The sequence below is a fragment of the Odocoileus virginianus genome, chromosome 5 (genome assembly GCF_023699985.2).
Source record: "Odocoileus virginianus isolate 20LAN1187 ecotype Illinois chromosome 5, Ovbor_1.2, whole genome shotgun sequence".
Classification (NCBI taxonomy): domain Eukaryota; kingdom Metazoa; phylum Chordata; class Mammalia; order Artiodactyla; family Cervidae; genus Odocoileus; species Odocoileus virginianus.
In genome coordinates, this window is record NC_069678.1 from 87,104,953 (window position 1) to 87,123,581 (window position 18,629).

General features: G+C 43.8%; 1 protein-coding gene and 1 non-coding gene across 2 annotated transcripts in view; one reads left to right on the plus strand and one right to left on the minus strand.

The window, feature by feature from the left end:
* MACF1 (microtubule actin crosslinking factor 1) overlaps positions 1–18,629 on the minus strand; it is a 338,082-nt gene that overhangs the window by 295,289 nt on the left and 24,164 nt on the right.
* LOC139035388 (U2 spliceosomal RNA) lies at positions 10,613–10,799 on the plus strand. The gene has a single exon (XR_011488049.1). It is a non-coding gene; the product is annotated as a U2 spliceosomal RNA (small nuclear RNA).

The window sequence follows — 18,629 nt, forward strand, 5'->3', positions numbered from 1 at the left end:
AAAGAATGTAGAATGAAGTGAGGCTTTTCTATCAGCAAAACAACAGATTCTCCGATTAGGAGACCCTAAGGTGCCTAAATCAAGCAATCAAGCCATTCAGCCCTCTACACCACAGAAGGGTTTAAACTGTCATACTCTATTTCCTTTTCTCTACCTTCCTATCCGCTGGGGAGGGCAGAGGAGTGGAGGATAGACGGATTACATTCAAGGCCTGGGCACGCAGCAGCACTGTTCACTGCAATATGTGAGCCTCAGAGATGAGTCTGATGACCAATCCAGTCTGTGTGTGGTAGGAGGGCATCTGTGAAGGAAGGAAGGAAGGAAGAAAGATGGGCAAAAAAGGAAGTAGTAGGGGTAGAAATAAAAGGTTTCCTACTACTCTAGCAGAAATCCCTACAAGCAGACTCAAGGAGATCCTGGCAACCCCTCAGGCCTATGGCTGGGAAAACAAATGAAAGGCACATCCCCACCCCTCGGACCACTCTGGCTATCCGGCACCTCCCTTGGATTTCCTAACTCTAAACTAAGCCTTTTCCCCAGACTCATTCTAATGAGAAAGCAAGTAGCTGCATGGCACAGGTTTATGGCAAAGAAAATGAATGGCAATTAATAACTGGTTTGTACCGGAGAAGCTGGTTTACTCGATCTGCCTCCTGGTTCCAAGGAGCTTCTCTCTGCATTACGCCATCCTTCTAGTTATGTGTTTAATAAAGTCATACTCTCATATCCAACAATGTAGCATCCTCCCTTCCATCCCCTTATCAGACCTCCTCCTACACTTACTATCTTTTCCCCAACCTGGAGTCTGAATCCCATTCGTTAGAGGAGGAAGCATAACCTGTTGCACGAGTGTTTCATCTGCTGACACTCCTCAGTAGCACACGCCCCGCGTGATAGTCAGCCAAGATGATGTCATCAGTTGAATGCTCCCTGGGGTTCCGGCTTTGAGCACCTGATCTTAAACAGAGTGTGAAGTACTAAGAAAATCCAATCACACTGACATTTGGTGAATACCTTCTGAATGCAGGGCACTGAGCCAGACAAAATGACAGATAGGAGGAAGAATAAATCATAATCTGTGAGCTCCAGAAGCACAATCTAATTGGGCAAATCCATGGGAAGTTAAATACCAAATGATAAAATACAAGTGATGACATACAGCATGACATGGTCAACTGGCCAATGAGTGATAGAAATTAATGCTATGAGTTCAGAAGTCGAATGAGTTAGCACAGGTTAGTATGGTTTGCAAAGGAGTACTGGGAAAAGGGAGGACTCAAGCTGAGCTCTCAAGTAGGATTTCAAGAGGTGGGGACAGATCTGATAGAAAAGGGGATGGCTCTAGCAGAGGCACAAGTCCTAAATACCAAATGAAAGCCCCAAAGTAAGCCAGGCAGATGGCAACAAAAATAACTAAGAGGCAAATACAAACAAAGAGGCCGTATTACCCAGCAGGCCACACTACAGAGTACCAGTACAGGGACTTTTTCAAGCAGAAGGAAAATTATCTCAAATGGAAGACTGGACATGCTAGGAGAAAGGAAAAGCAACTTTTAAAAACAGATAAATATCTGGTAAATCCAGACGAACATTGTCTTGAGACCCCTGGCAGTTCAGAAGTTAAGACTCTGCCTTCCAATGCAAGGGGTGTGGGTTCAGTCCCTGGTCAGGGAGCCTTATAAGATCCCATGTGCCTGGCACCCAAAAAAAACAAAATATCAAACAGAAGCAATACTGTAACAAATTCAATAAAGACTTTAAAAATGGCCCACATAAATACATGAATGTTGTCTACACAAAGCAAAAATCATAATGGATTTTTATTTACTTAATAAACATAACAAAAATATACTAAAGCATTTGCATTAAAAATAAACGCTATGATAAAAATAAGTAACATATGTGTGCATAGAATATTAAAGCGGAGAAAAGAGATTGGCTAATTCACTCACTCAAAAGAACTCAAAAAGTCATCAATAAGAACATAAGATCTGGAATGAGTCAGGAAGGATAAGTTTTTCAAGAGAATAGATTTAGGAGGATTCTGCAGACAGAGGCAATAATGCAAGCAAGACAAATGAACTAGAAATGATCTGGAGTGTGAGTAAACTACATGCAGAGGCACATGAGTACAGCAAAGGATGACAGGGGTCTAAAACAAGAATCACAGTATGGAGCAGAAATGTGGAGAGACTGTGTCTTCTACTAAGAAATTTTGGCCTTATGCTAAAGTGACATATAATCTACAGCCTGTCTCTCCTACAAAGCCCTTCCCAGTGAAAGACTGCTTTTTAGAGGGCACATAGGTAAATGTCACCTAGTAAATAAATAAAATAGATCAGGCCTTGGGACCAGAGGAGATATAACCAACATGAAGGAGTAAAGGAGGGAGAGGGGCAGTTCCAAAGTAAGTTTGCTTTTTTAATTTTTTGGGTTAGTCGTTAAGTCGTGTCCTACTCTTTTGCCACACTATGGACTGTAACCCACCAGGCTCCTTTGTCCTGAGACAAAGAGAGATTTCCCAGGCAAGAATACTGGAGTGGGTTGCCATTTCCTTCTCCCAGGGCTCTTCCCCACCCAGGGATCAAATTCACAACTCCTGCATTGGTAGGCAGATCCTTTACCACTGAGCCACCACAGAAGCCCAGAGTAAGCCTGGCAATAAAAGAGAATGAAATCATGTCATTGTGGCAATGTGGATTGACCTAGAGATTACCATTGTAAGTGAAGTCAGAAAGAGAAAGACAAATACCATACAATATTACTTAAATGTGGAATCTAGACTATAATACAAATAAATTTATTTACTAAACAGGAACAGACTCACAGACATAGAGTACAAACTTATGGGTACCAAAGGGGAAAGCAGAGTGGGAGAGGGATAAATCAGGAGTTTGTGATTGAAGTGAAGTGAAGTCTCTCAGTCATGTCCGTCTCTTTGCAACCCCATGGACTGTAGCCCGCCAGGATCCTCTGTCCATGGGATTCTCCAGGCAAGAATGCTGGAGTGGGTTGCCATGCCCTCCTCCAGGGGATCTTCCCAACCCAGGCATCAAACCCAGATTTCCCACACTGCAGGTGGATTTTTTACCATCTGAGCTACCAGGGAAGCCCAAACTACCATAAATAAAACAGGTAAACAACAAGGTCCTATTCTATAGCACAGGGAACTGTATTCAATATCCTACAACAGACCATAATGGAAAACAATATAAAAAAGAATATATATGTATGTATACATATAAATAACTAAATCACTTTTTTGTACACCAGAAACTAACACAACACTATAAATCAACTATCCCTCAATTAAAAAAAAAAGAAACAAACCAGTCAGCCTGGCAAGGAGAAAGCTGAAAGAATACAAACTAAACTTAAAAGACCATTTACCCTGACCAGTGGGACTAGAGAAAGACTCGGAAACTTTCACCGTTTAATTTGTACTGCTTAAATTTACAATAAGCATGTATAATTTTGTAATCACAATGAGAGTCAGACAAGCATAGGAAGCCTGTGTGTTTTCCTCTTCAGTTCTAGAACAGCATTTTTTGTTTTAAAGTAACTCACAATGTCCCACACCTGACTAGGGCCCCTGGGCAAGACTGAAACCACTAAGTCAGAAGTGCCAGCTGAAGTCACAAGTCGCACTCCCTTTCCCATCCACGAGCAATAAGGACTCCAAAAAATGCACATAGAGGTCACTTCCCCGACCCTTCAGTCAGTGGACTTTCAGAACTAGGAGTTTTTAGAGAAAAGGAGGAGACTCGGGCCTCGCAATTCTATTCAAGGAAATGAAGGGAAAGTATAATACGGTGGTTAAGAGCAGCAGTTCTGTTGTCCCACAGAGTTATATTTCTAGATGTGACCTTGGGCAAGTTATTTCACTGCCTTGAGTATCACTTTTCTCCTCTGTGGTGATGGTTTAGTCGCTATGTCGTGTCCAACTCCTGCGACCCCATGAACTGTAGCCTGCCAGGCTCCTTTGTCCATGGGATTCTCCAGGCAAGAATACTGGAGTGGGTTGCCATTTCCTTCTCCAGGGGACATTCCCAACCCAGGAATCAAATCTGGATCTCCTGCATTGCAGGCAGATTCTTTACCAACTGAGCTACAAGTGCCTACACTTTCTCCTCTGTAAAATGATGATAATAACGATATCTACTTCATGAGGTTGATATGAGAATTAAATGGGCTAGTGTATATAAAAAAGTGCTTAACACAGTCCCTGGCACATGGTAAAAATTCAACTAATGGGAGCTATTATTATTGATCCATTCAGTTCATAAAAAAACAAGACATATCCTACGATGCTATGTATCAGATCCATTTCCCCTCTCTTTCCTAAATGATGCCAAAAGCAAGGTGTAGAATTAGCAGGACAGGGGGTGACCCTGGGTTCTTCCTGTGTCCCTACAAAAAGCATTGTAGTGAAGAGAGGGAAGATGGCGGAAGGACAGTGAAAGACTCAACATGGCTGACTTTCAAGATGGAGGAAGAGGCTGGGAGCCACAGGGAGCAGGTGGCCCTGAGAAGCTGGGGAAAAAACTTTTAAGTAGGAAGATCACTGTTCTGCTCACATGAAAACTTCCTATTGATTTTGAGAGGTAGAGGAGGATTTCAAACCATTACCTGGCACAAAGATGGGCAGTAACCAAACTGCATGGGAGACTACTCAGTCAGAACCTGTTCCAGTACCTGCAGACGAACACCAACTCTGCATGATCATATGACTCTGAAACACTCCTTCAAACTGATGTGTATATATGCTACCATATATTAAAGAGATAGCTAGTGGGAACCTTCTATAAAGCACAGGAGGCTCAGCTCGCGCTCTGTGATGAATTAGGTGGGGTGGGGTGGAGGGAGGTCCAAGAGGGAGGAGATATATGTATGTACATTTATAAAGTAAAAAAAAAAATGTTAGTAATAAATTCTCAGAGACAAGCGGAAGTTAATTTCATACATGCTCTTCTCTCCAGGTTAGAAGTAGCTAAACAAACTGTTACAGTTTGAATTGTGTTCCCCAAAAGATGTTTTAAGTCCTAACTCACAGCACCTGTGAATGTGACTTTACTTGGAAATATGGGCTTTACAAATGATCAAGTTAAGATGAGATCCTCAGGGTGAACTCTAACCCAATATAAGATTAGTTTTCTTATAAAAAGACAGACACACATGAACAATGTAAAAGCACATAGAGACAGGCCATCTGCAAGCCAAGGAATGCCTGAGGCTACCAGAAGCTGGGCAAAAGGCCTGAAACAGATTCTCCCTCACAGGCCTCAGAAGAAGTCAATCCTGCTGACACCCTGATTTCAGATATCTAGCTTCCAGAACTGCAAGACAATAAATTTTTGTTGTTTAACACATTATTGACTGGGGAATTTTTGCAGAAAACTAATGCGGGTGGCCAGCAATTTGTTATGTAAGTGAATACTGAAACATCTCTGGCCAACAATGTTTGGGTAACAAAGGATATATTAATACATCTCTGGTAAATAATGCGTTAAGCCATTGAGTTTGTGGTACTTAGCTATGGCAGCCCCAGGAAAGCAATGCACCACTTTTTTAAAATTGGCATTTATCCTACTTTAATGGGGCTTCTCTGGTGACTCAGTGGTAAAGAATCCACCTGCCAATGCAGGAGACATGGGTTAGATCCCCGACTGGGAAGATCCCCTGGAGAAGGAAATGGCAACTCACTCCAGTATTCTTGCCTGGGAAATACCATGGACAGAGGAGTCTAGTGGGCTACGGTCCATGGGGTCGCAAGAGAGTCAGACATGACTTAGTGACTAAACAACAATAACTGCTCATAAACTATGTATTTTTTAAGCAAATTTTAATTTAAAATCAAAGGTGGATTACTTAAAAAATGACAGGACCTGCCTATATATACACTTTTTCTCCCCAACAATGAAAATACCACTATGGGAAAAAGACACTAGGACCAATATAGATTCTTACTCCTTTTGAACCTAGTCTATCTGCTTCCTCAACCACCCCTGGATGTAAAGAAAGAAGGAAAGAGAACTCTTGTACATTGGGTATCCACTGTGTGCCTCATGGATATTAGGTGCTAATACACATTATCTTATTCAAATTTCCTAAATCCCTGCATGGTATGAACCATTTCCCCATTACTAGTGAGGAAATCAATGTTTAGAAAGGTTAAGTAAGTTACCCAACATCATATACAGCCAGAAAGTGGCTGAGCCAAGATTCCAATCCCTTGTTTTTAACTAAACCAACCTGCTTGAGCAAGTACTTTTGAACCAATTAACAATCTTTTATTAATTTCAAGCACTGTATGTTGAGTGAATTAATAAAGAGACTTCATAAATCCCATCTAATTCTCCCATTTTTACCTAAGGAAATTGGCCCAAAGAAGTAAATTGACTTGACCAGAGTCACAAATAAGTTAGTATCAGAATCAGGTACCCAACCCAAGTCTCCTGATTTCCATTACATCCCATAAGTTTGAGGATAACAGCAATACATGAAAACAGAGAGCACAGATGCTAGAAACTGACTACCTCAGTTCAAATCTTGGCTCTGCAATTTACCAACTGTGTGATTTGGGCAAGTCACTTTACCTCTCTGTTTGGTTTCCTCATCTGAAAATGGAGATCCTGCCTCACATGGTTACTCTAATGACTGAATGAATAAAGATACACATAAATTTTTGTGCCTGGAATATTCATAAGTTTTATATTTGTTAACTGCTTCTGCTCCAACTATTATTAAATAATGCTAAGTAAAACATCAAAGAGGATACACATACTGACTGTAGTTTTATTAAACTGCAGACAAATGCACTCATTAAGAGATAAAGAGAGAGAAATGAGAAAGAGGCTCCTTTTTCCTGTAAATTTGCCTAATTCAGTTATTAGCAATAACATTTATTTTTTACTCTGTACCAGGCTCAGTATTTGATACAGACATTACTAAATTTCATTAAATCTAAGACACCATCAACTGGAGAAAGAATCAGTATTTCATTTACTCTCCCCAGCAGCCTGATGAAGTGGAGTTCCCTTATTCTGCAGATAGGAAGCTGAGACACAGAGATTAAAGAATTCATCCAAAGGTCACACAGCTATTCAATGGCCAAAGCAGGTCTCAATCCCAGATCTATCAGACTGCAAAATCCCTCACACTGAACCGCTTTGTTTATTACCAACTTGGTGTTGTTCAAACTTGGCATGGAATCACCTGGGAATCTCGCTAAAATAAAAACTGATTTAGCAGGTCTGGGGTGGAGCCTGAAAGTAGAGTCACTCAGTCATGTCCGACTCTTTGAGACCCCATGGACCGACTATAGCCTACCAGGCTCCTCCGTCCATGGGATTTTCCAGGCAAGAATACTGGAGTGGGTTGCCATTTCCTTCTCCAGGAGATTTTCCTGACCCAGGGATTGAACCTGGGGCTCCCGCATTGTAGGCAGACGCTTTACCCTCTGAGCCACCAGGGAAGCCTCTGGGGTGGAGTCTAACTCTGTGCATCTCTAACAAGCTCCCAGGAGCTATGGACGCTGCTAGTCCTGGATCACCGAGTGTCTAACTATTCTGCTTCCATTACAATTCTTCCTCCTCCTCCTGGGTCTCCATTCCCCGCTCAGCAATCAGCTAATGAAAAGGACTTTAACTCCCAAAAGACAGAGGAACCTCCTAATTAAGTCTTTGTTTCTCTGCCCCCTTCCCTGCTCCTTCCTCTCCCCTCCTGGGCCCCACTCTCTTTTCTAAGGCAGGCTACACAAAGCTACAGAGAGGAAGCTAATAGAGTTCAAAATGAATGGCTGGGGAATCTAAGGGGATTTCTAACAAAAACAATGTTAACCTTATGCTTGGATGATCTGGGGTGACAAGGTGCCCCCTCAAAGTCCACATGTGACTCTGAAAGGTGAGTGAAAGCTCCTGGAGTAAACTGGAAACTAAGCATTATTTACTCCCATCATTTCTCCAAAGATAATGGGTGTGACCTCTCCCCACCCCCACTCTCAGTTTAGGTCTCTGAGCAACACAGGTAATTACGGTCTGCCTACTAACTACAGAAACAGCTGGCTTCAAGCAGGCTCGGTCCTCTCTCCTGCTCTACCTGTCCTACATTTTAGGTATTGTCTTTGTTTGAGCTCTTAGTGCTCATGAACACTACCAAACACATTCAGAAGTGCTGCACTGGCCTGAGCCTTTCTATAGTGGTCCTGGGTGCCCAGGTTAGAAAACAAGTCAGAAATTCAGTTCTGTGTGATGTAACTGAATGGAGGGATAGCATTACCCAGAGCATGGGATTGTTTTACTGACTCAAGAGCTTCACAGACCCCTCTCTGTCACCACGATCCCTCCCTCTATTCCATGGGGTTGGCTTATGGTAAACAATTCTGAATACTCATTGGAAGGACTGATGCTGAAGCTGAAACTCCAGTACTTTGGCCATCTGATGCGAAGAACTTACTCATTGGAAAAGATCCTGATGCTAGGAAAGATCGAAAGTAGGAGGAGAAGGGGACGACAGAGGATGAAATGGTTGGATGGCATCACCAACTCGATGGACATCAGTTTGAGCAAGCTCCAGGAGTCGGTGATGGACAGGGAGGCCTGGTATGCTGCAGTCCAAGGGATTGCAAAGAGTCAGACATGACTGAGCGACTGAACCGAACTAAACTGAAACAATCCTGAATATTCAATTGAAAGGCTGATGCTGAAGCTCCAATACTTTGGCCACTTTATGCACAGAGCCAATCCATTGGAAAAGACCCTGATGCTATGAAAGATTGAGGGCAAAAGGAGAAGGGGGTGGCAGAGAATGATATGGGTAAATAGCATCACCAATTCAATGGACATGAATCTGAGCAAACTCTGGGAGATGGCAAAGGACTGGAGAACCTGGTGTGCTGCAGTCCATGGGGTTGCAAAGAGTCAGACACAACGTAACGACTGAACAACAACAACAATAAACAATACTGCAACTCTATTTGAGCAGTTCAAATCAGACCATTTTCAAGAGCAGTCTGACCTGAAAATCTTAAGTTGCTTTAAAGCAACTCAGACGGGAAATAGAACTGCCATATGACCCAGCAATCCCACTTCTGGGCATACACACCGAGGAAACCAGATCTGAAAGAGACACGTGCACCCCAATGATCATCGCAGCACTGTTTATAATAGCCAGGACATGGAAGCACCTAGATGCCCATCAGCAGACGAATGGATGAGGAAGCTGTGGTACATATACACCATGGAATATTACTCAGCCATTAAAAAGAATTCATTTGAATTCTAATGAGATGGATGAAACTGGAGCCCATTATACACAGCAAAGTAAGCCAGAAAGATAAAGACCATTACAGTATACTAAGACATGTATATGGAATTTAGAAAGATGGTAACAATAACCCTATATGCAAAACAGAAAAAGAGACTCAGATGTATAGAACAGACTTGTAGACTCTGTGGGAGAAGGCGAGGGTGGGATGTTTCAAGAGAACAGCATTGAAACATGTATATTATCTAGGGTGAAACAGATCACCAGCCCAGGTTGGATGCATGAGACAAGTGCTCGGGCCTGGTGCACTGGGAAGACCCAGAAGGATTGGGTGGAGAGGGAGGTGGGAGGGGGGACCGGGATGGGGAATACATGTAAATCCATGGCTAATTCATTTCAATGTATGACAAAAACCACTGCAATGATGTAAAGTAATTAGCCTCCAACTAATAAAAATAAATGGAAAAAAATAAAAATAAAAAAAATTAAGCAACTCAGACGACAAAATCAAAATTTAAGGTAAGACGGGCGCCTGCCCAGTGGAGTTCACCAGGCCTGGGGACAAACACCTAGTTCAGCTGCTTACCAGCATGTGACCGTCAGGGAACTTATTTAGGTTCCTTCAGCTCTGGCCTCCTCATCTGTGATATCCACCAATACCATGGGACTGTCACAGGATGCTACTTGTGACGATTAAATGAGATAAAGCACCTCGCATTCAGTTAGGGCTTAATATGTATCGGTTTCCTCTCCCCACCCCTGCTCACAGGGATACACAGTTAAGCCGATAACGTGCATCTGTACCAAATCACATAAAGGAACTGTGTTTAGGCATGGTTTCATTAAAAAAAAAAGAAAGAAAGAAAAATCACCACTCGCCTGGTGAGATCTGGCTCGAGCACCAGTTAGTTACATGACCTTGGGCAAGTTACTAACACTTTTCCATTCTTCATTTCATTTCCTTCCAAGGAACAAGAGTGAGCTCAACTGATCTTTTCCAGTTCATTCATTTGACAAATATTTATTGAGTACCTTACTCAATGGTAAAGAACCCGCCTGCCAATGTACGAGAAGCAGGTTCGATCCCTGGATCAGGAAGATCCCTTGGAGAAGGAAAATGGCAACCTACTCCAGTATTCTTGCCTGGAGAATCCCATGGACAGAGGCGCCTGGTGGGGGTCCTAGGGGTTGCAAAGCATTGGACACAACTTACTGACATAACAGCATACACCAGACACTCTTCTGGGTGCTAGGAATACAAGAGTTAATAAATAAAAACATGCAGGAACTTCAGCTCTGCTTTTAGACAAATATGTAAACAAGAGGAAGCAGCTAATAACAGCAACAAATATTTTCTGCCTTTATTAGCTCCCTTAAAACTGCCCACACTTACCAGTTTAATATCTGATATGCCCTCTATCTGAGGACAATATATTAAATGGATTTTTGGAGCAGTGAGTTGGAATAGGAGATCGCTCCATTCACTCCCAGCTCTGACCTGATATTGCAGTACCTCCAGGAACGGTGCACCCCCTCGGGGGGAAAAATAGTGGTGCAGAAAAGTAGACTTGAGTTGGTCTGCCATGGAGAAATAGGACTGCTGCCTTTGGTCTTTCTGTTTCTCGTTTTTCACTACAGCTTGTGTGTAACTGCACAGGCACCCTTTGAGAAACACGTAGGGATGGTTTTTCAGAGCTTTGTTTTCCTTTACCACCCGACATAGAGACAAAAAAAACCTGCCCACACTATCCTCTCTTACTAACATACCACCCGATGTGAATAGTTTTACACTTTTGGAAAGTTTTTTTTCAGGTAGGAGTTTGAAGAGCAAAGTCGGAGTAAAGAGCAATCACCGCAGTACTGGTAAGAGATACGGCTCTGAACTCGTATTAGCAGTGGAGCTGGAGGAGATGAGAGGTGGAGAGAGTCACAGGAGCCGGAATCCACGGGACTTGCTGAAAGACTGGTCGCTTGGGCAGGACACAGGAGAGGGAGGACACCTGCATGAAGCCAGATTCCTGGCTTGGACACCTGGATGGGTAAGGAAGACATTCAGCTGAGCGGGGGACCCAGCAAGTGAAGTAGGTCTGGGAGCAGGGAAGGGGACAATGATGCCCAAATTGGACATATCAAGTTTGAGATGTCTGTGGGACAATCGTATGGAAAAACCCATTTCAGGTGCTGTAAGGTGTTGGAAGAACAAAGAAACATAACCACCACCAACATTTGCAAAGTGGTTCAGTTTTTTTTAAGTATCGGTACATCACACGCATCTCATTTGACACAACCTACACCCTGAACAAGAAGGAAATGGAGAAGGAAATGGCAACCCACTCCAGTATTCTTGCCTGGAGAATCCCATGGACAGAGGAGCTTGGTGGGCTACAGACCACGGGGTCGCAATGAGTTTGACACGACTGAGTGACTTAACTAACTAACACCCTGAACAAGATCTTAATTAGGTTGGGAAGTTCAAACAAATATACACAAAAAGTTAACCAACAAAAAAAACATAAGAAATGCTACAAGGCAGTTTTGGTTTATGATGAGTTGCAAGAAAAACACCTGTTATACTTAAACCACTAATCAAATCCCCACTCAGCTTTCTAATCTCTGGAGCTTTTATTTATTCAAACTTTCCATATTATCACAAGGCTATCTGCTGAAGGCATTATACATCTTTACAAGTCTGAAAGTGAGATGTAATCAAGAGGAGGAGGTGGAAGAGGAAAGAATGCAGAGGGTTTGGCTCTGCTTTTAGACAAAGGCAAAGGGAAGCAGCTAACAACAGCAACAGAGATGACAGGATGCCTTGTTAGCCCCCCGAGCAGTGCCCCCAGACCCATCTACACTTACTAACATACCACCTGTGCCCACAGCTACAGCGGCTACTGCCTCTTACCCCTTCTCAGTGGCATATTCATGCCAGGGCCCCCACTGCCTCACCCCAGGAGCCGCCCCAGGATGATGCGAGAGAGGAGGCCTGGGCGATGGGAATCTAATGCTCCCTCTAAAGCTTTCCCTCCCACAGGCAGGTGGAGGGAAATTCCAGCCCCTCACAGACACCCATTCTTCCTAATAAAGGCAGCACTACATGAATGGTGTTATGATACTGATTAAAAATAACAACAATAAAAACAATGAATCAGTCCTCTGGGAGAGGAGAGGATCTCAAAGCACCCCGCCTGAACTAGTTGGGTCCATTCTCCTTTTGGGAAACTAACCAGCAGAGGCTGGGATGGGTCCCACACTCCTATGCCCAGAGGTGCCCAGACCAGGCCAGACCAGTTTCTTTCCAATCCAACAGCAACCCCATGGCTCATTGCTGGTATCTGTGTGGACACGAGCGTCTGCAGTAGGTCTGGGATGAATTTCCTCATGTTACAATTGTACAGGGAACCCAAGTGTTCCAGATGGTCTCCTGCCTACCACTCCAGCCACAGGTCACAGAGGGCAGGGGGCCCAGTTAGGACCCTGACCTGGCTGTATGGAGAGGGAACGTGGAAATAAGGTTCTGGAAAGGGCACTGAGACAAACTGCCTGACTCCAAAGGGCCATGGGCAGCACCTCCCCGTCACTCCGCTTGGAACAGAAGATAAGCGTGACTCTGTCAAACCCCTCTCCCTCTGGACTAGGTCTCTTTTTAGGAGAATTGCTACTGGAAAAATGAGAGCTAAAAAAGGAGTAACTGTCTATTATGTGTTCAACTGCTTATACTTTCTTTATTGTCTGTCATTTGTAACATCTACTGTATACTTTCATTCCCGGGGGGCAGATAGAGGGTTTATGAACTCCACTTATTCAGTAGTAGATACAGTACTACATTCAAAGAGGCTCTGAACAGAGGCATTTTTTGGCTGATGGTGATGACAAGGCTAGCCGAGGGTGATCATACATGTAAAGCGGCATCCCCTGGAGTGCAGCCAGTGCACTTTGTGGAAGGAGATGCAAGGAACAAATAAACACACACACACATACCTCCAGCAGGACTTAGAAACTGTACTGGATCAGCCAAACCTGGGACTGAAAGGAGATCAAAGATTCTCCAAATTAGTGGAGACACACCTTCCACTCCCAGGGATGACTCACATCAAGTTTACCCAATATAGAGTCCAAATTCACAAAACAAACAACAAAAAACAAGTCACACCGTGGAGAACAGACCAGTTAACAACCAACTCAGAGAATATCACCGGGGGAAGACCTAAGTCAATTCTGAAGGGGACCTAATACACCAGGAAATACCCTCTACACTAAAGGTAAAAAACCCAAGCAAGCAGAGGACAAAGGAAAGGGTAACTAATACTCTTTATAGATATAAAGGTCAGATAAACTCTGAAGGACATGATCATGATTTGAAAAACAGTGATTATATTGACCTTCCCTGGTGATTATATATTAACCTTCCCTGGTGGTTCAGACGTAAGCAGTCTGCCTGCAATGCAGGAGACCCGGGTTTGATCCCTGTGTTGGGAAGATCCCTGAAGAAGGAAATGGCACCCCACTCCAGTATTCTTGCCTGGAAAATCACATGGACAGAAGAGCCTGGCAGGCTACAGTCCATGTGGTCACAAAGAGTGGGACATGACTGAGCGGCTTCACTTTGATTATATTGAACCTGCTAAGGTAAGGCAGGGGAGGTTCTGAGTCATGAGAACAAATCCATCACATCCGCTGCCTGCCTGCCAAAATCAACAAAAAGGAGGCTGCGTCCTCCACAATAGCCACTCTGTTTAGTCTTGCAAAGAACCCGGACTTCACAAGTCTGGTCCAAACAGAATAGAAAATACTAACCCTGCAGTCTTCATGGAAAGCACCAATGTTCCTGAGCTCAACTGCCCTGGGGAGAGTAAATGAGGCTAGCTCGTGAGGACTCCCACAACAGACAGTGAGACGAGGATTAAAGACCACAGGGGAGAAAAGCCTCTCTCCCTGTCAAGACTCAAGATGCTCCTAACTGCAAAAGTCAGATTAAGTCAACAAATAGAGAAAAAATCAATTTCTGCCCTGTACTTTACTAAATGATACAAAAGAATATACAAGTTACATAAAGTTCCTGCCCTGAAAGAGTTTAAAATTTTTCTAGGGGCACAAAATAAAAGTCAGAAAATAATACAATCGATAACCAAGCAGATGTTACATTTTCTTAGAAAGACCCCTGATTCTGTGCATATGTGCGTAGTTGCTCAGTCGTCTCCAAGCCTTTGCAACTCCATAGACTGTAGTCTGCCAAGCTCCTCTGTCCATGGGATTCTCCAGGCAAGAATACTGGAGTGGGTCGCCATGTCCTCCTAAAGGGGATTTTTCCTACCCAGGGACAGAACCCAGGTCTCCCGCATTGCAAGCAGATTCTTCACCATCTGAGCCACCAGGGAAGCCCAAGAATACTGGAGTGGGTAGCCTATCCCTTCTCCAGAGGATCTTCCCAAACTAGGAATCGAATCAGGGTCTCCTGCATTGGAAGTGAATTCTTTACCAGCTGAGCTACCAAGGAAGCCCCCCATCCCTCACCCCCCCCCACCCCCGACCCCCGTTCTGTAAGGACCCTTTATTCTTCCATCAAACCTACACTGGAAAACTTGGATCCTGGGTCAGTCCACCTGTCTGCTTTCTCAGTGTCTAGACTCAGGTTGTTGAGTGGTTCTGGGGTTAGAGGGAAGAGAATGAGCACACCTGGGCAAGCGTGTGCACACATACGCAGACGCACAACCCCTACTCTCAGCAGATAACTTCACCCCCCTAACTCCAGAGAGAATAGAATCCATCAGGAGAAATTCCCTGGCCTCTAATCAACCAGCTTGGCCACCTGCATTCTTGCCTTCTCCCTCTCTCTCTCTCATCAGACACATTCCTCGCTTGACTCTGGATCTCATGCTTTCATCAGTTATTCTCTCCTGCCCTTGAATTTTATTCTTTCCTCTGCTGACTCTTCCCAAACAACACTTAAACTTAATTCTGTGTTAATGCTTAATTCTGTGTTACAATTAACAAGCAAAATGCTCTCCGCCCTACATCCTCCTCTAACTAGTCTGGGCCTTCCTCCTCTCTGCTTCATCAAAGTCTAGGTTTCAAAACCTACTTCTCATTCACTCCCCCAGCCCACTGCTTTCTGGACTATACTTTCCATACTGCCATTGAAAATGCTCCAGGAAAAGGTGACCTTTCTACAAAGAAGTTCTTATCTTGCTTGACCTCTAAATAATCTGACACAGTGTGACACAACTTCCTTCTTGAACTCAGGTCTCCCCTCTTCGTCCTACATCTCTGGGCACTCGCTTTTGGTGGACAATTTCCTTCACAGGATCCTCTTCCTCTGGTCCCCGAACCACCCTCTCCTTGGAGTTCCCCAGGGTTTTTGTCTCTCAGGATACACACACTCGCTCAGCAATCTCCTGGTCTGTCCACTCCTGTCTAGAACTCTCCTGAGCTCCAAATCCTATAGATGCCCTCTGGCAGGGCACCTCTGCCAGCACCCCTCAGAAACCCTAACTTCAACTCAACCAAAGCAGAACTCAGTACCATCCCCTGCGCCAGCACTGCCACCAGTCCCCGCAGATAACCTTCCTCCTCTTAGACTCCCAATTTTAATTAATGACACCACCCACCCACGCAGAAACCTACAAGTCATCCTAGGTTCTCCCCTCTCATACCACATCCACATTAGTCAACAAAACCCAAGGATTTTACCCCTTAACATCTCTTGATTTGTCCACTTTACATTGCTATGTCCACACCTTAGTTTAAACTCTAATCACTCATAAATTACTCTAACAGCTGCCTAACTGGTCTGTCACTAGCCTTCGCCCTCTCCAGTCCTCTGTCACAACGCTGCTAGAGCAGGGGTATTTCTAACATGTAAATCTGGGAGGGAGATGGGAGGGGGGTTCAGGATGGGGATCACATGTATATCCATGGCTGATTCATGTCAATGTATGGCAAAAACCACTACAATATTGTAAAGTAATTAGCCTCCAAATAATAAAAATAAATGAAAAAAATAAAAATAAAAAAATAAAGTGTAAATCCAATCCTAGTCTTCCTTGCCTAAGATCGTTCAATGGCTCCCCAAAGCCTGTAGGGTGAGGTCTAAACTCTCTGCAGTATGATACAGAGTCAGTCAACATTCCAGCCCTGCCCACTTTTCCTACCTCATCTCACTTCTCCTCCCCTCACATCCTCCACTCCACCCTTACTAAGATCCCGTGTTTCCTCTCCTAAGGCTCTCTATCCCTCCTCCTGTTCATGCTGCCCAGAATGCCCTTCACCCGAACTTTCTGCCCAGAGTTCTGAATTCTCTAGGTAGCAAGTCAGTCATTTCCTCCTGGATGGCTTCCCTGGTCCTTCCCCACTCTGGCTGTGGTGGGTACTCCTTTCCACTACCATGGCGCTAGCCTCATCTGTTCACTAGCACTCCCTGCAGTGGAAGGTCATTGTCAGTCTACCAAAGTGTCTTCCCTGATAAACTGTAAGGTCAAAGAGATGCAAGGACATTATCTTTGTTCCTTCAGCACTTCGCCTACTGCCTGGTTCGGAGTAGATATTCAGTAAATGATTACTGGAACTTCCCTGGTGGCCCAGAGGTTAAGACTCTGTGCTTCCACTGCAGGGTGTGGGTTCGATCCCTAGTTGGGAAACTAAGATCCCACATGCCACACGATGTGGCCAATAAATAAACACTAGTTAAATGAATGAATGGATCCTCCAGACAACCCCCTGACACTCTGGGAGATTAGCACTTTAAGATATAATGGAAGATTTTAGAAGGGATTTAAGAGGATTTCTTAAGCAATTCTCAGCAGGTGTTCCTGGAAGCATACAAAGAAGGTTGTCAGAGGATGGGAAGAGTAAGTGTCTGGGGCACTCAGCACTGCTAATTTAAATGAGAGGTAATGACCAAAAAACACAATCTTGAGCCTTAGGTTCAAACACACAGCCGTATCTAACAAGTTCAAATGGAATAAAATCTTTAGAAGAAGATTTTTAAACAAGAAAAAAGATTTGCTTTGGAATAGCCCTGGAATGAGTGGTAATTAATTCTTTTCAAGAAAAAATCTTCTAGAAGAGTTAGCAATGTTAGTACAGTATCTAAACTTAGGTCCCTATACATGTTAAGTCACTTCAGTCATGTCGATTCTTTGCGACCCTATGGACTGTAGCCCACCAGGCTCCTCTGTCCATGGTGATTCTCCAGGCAAGAATATAGGAATGAGTTGCCATGCCCTTCTCCAGGGGATCTTCCCAACCCAGGGATGGAACCCACGTCTCTTTCATCAATGCCACCTGGGAAGCCCTGCCCAGAATGTCTCTCAAACAGGCCTCTCCCTCTTTAATATCCCTTAATCTAACCTCCTGATTCAATTGCAACAGTGACATCCTAGAGAGTTAATTTCCACTCTCATTCATCATTTACACAGTCACTACACTAATCCTGTCCATTGCATAAAACTCGGGCTCCCCGTATGAACATCCAAGACCTTCTTTCCCTCGACGCCTAATCTTAATGTTATTTTTCAACACTAAATGCCCCCATCTTCCAATTAACACACTCCCCAACAGAGTATCTGCTTATAGCTGCTAATAGAATGCAGTGTACAAAAGTGAGCTTACTCACTGTTGAAGACCCACTGAAAAACATGGCCAAAAAAAATCCCTTCCTATATATCTCAATCCAACATGCTCCTGCAGGTTGAAACCATCTGAACTTCAACAGACACTTCAAGCAAGCTTGTTCTTTTACCCACACAAAGGAACTGTTTACCTTTCTGAATAAAAATGATGAGAGAAATTTGCTATGGTAAGAAGCAACCCAACAGTACAGCTGGCAAAGCACTTGCCCAAAGGAAAGATGCTGACTGACCAATTAATTAACTTGTCCTAGGCAACAGCCCAAATCAACCCTGATAACTGGCACATCCTGATGACTGAAACATAGTCCTGCAGAAGAAAGCAGTGCTGAACAGTGAAAGAAAAATAAGTGTTTGGGCCCCACAAAAGCAGACTCACAATCTGACATAAAATTTATGGAGCCAGAAGCAAGCTAAGGGTATCAGATCCCAGGCTGCTGAAAAGGGCCTATTCTTGAGAGCCGCATTCTCTCCAGCTAGAGCACATCTATCTGCAGGTAGGCCTGCCTTTCCACATTCTCCACACATACACAGAAGGCATATAACCCAAAGCTTTACATATCACCTTGTATTTTTTTAATCATTTTCTGCATTAAGCACATACAACTTTTACAATATGAAAAGAAAACTATCTTGAAACATGACTTGAAAGTGCTGCCAAGATTGCCCTTTCTCTTGAGAGAAATTCCCTGCCAATGGACCACATGCAAAAGAAGTAGGAAAAGTCCCTACTCTGTAAGA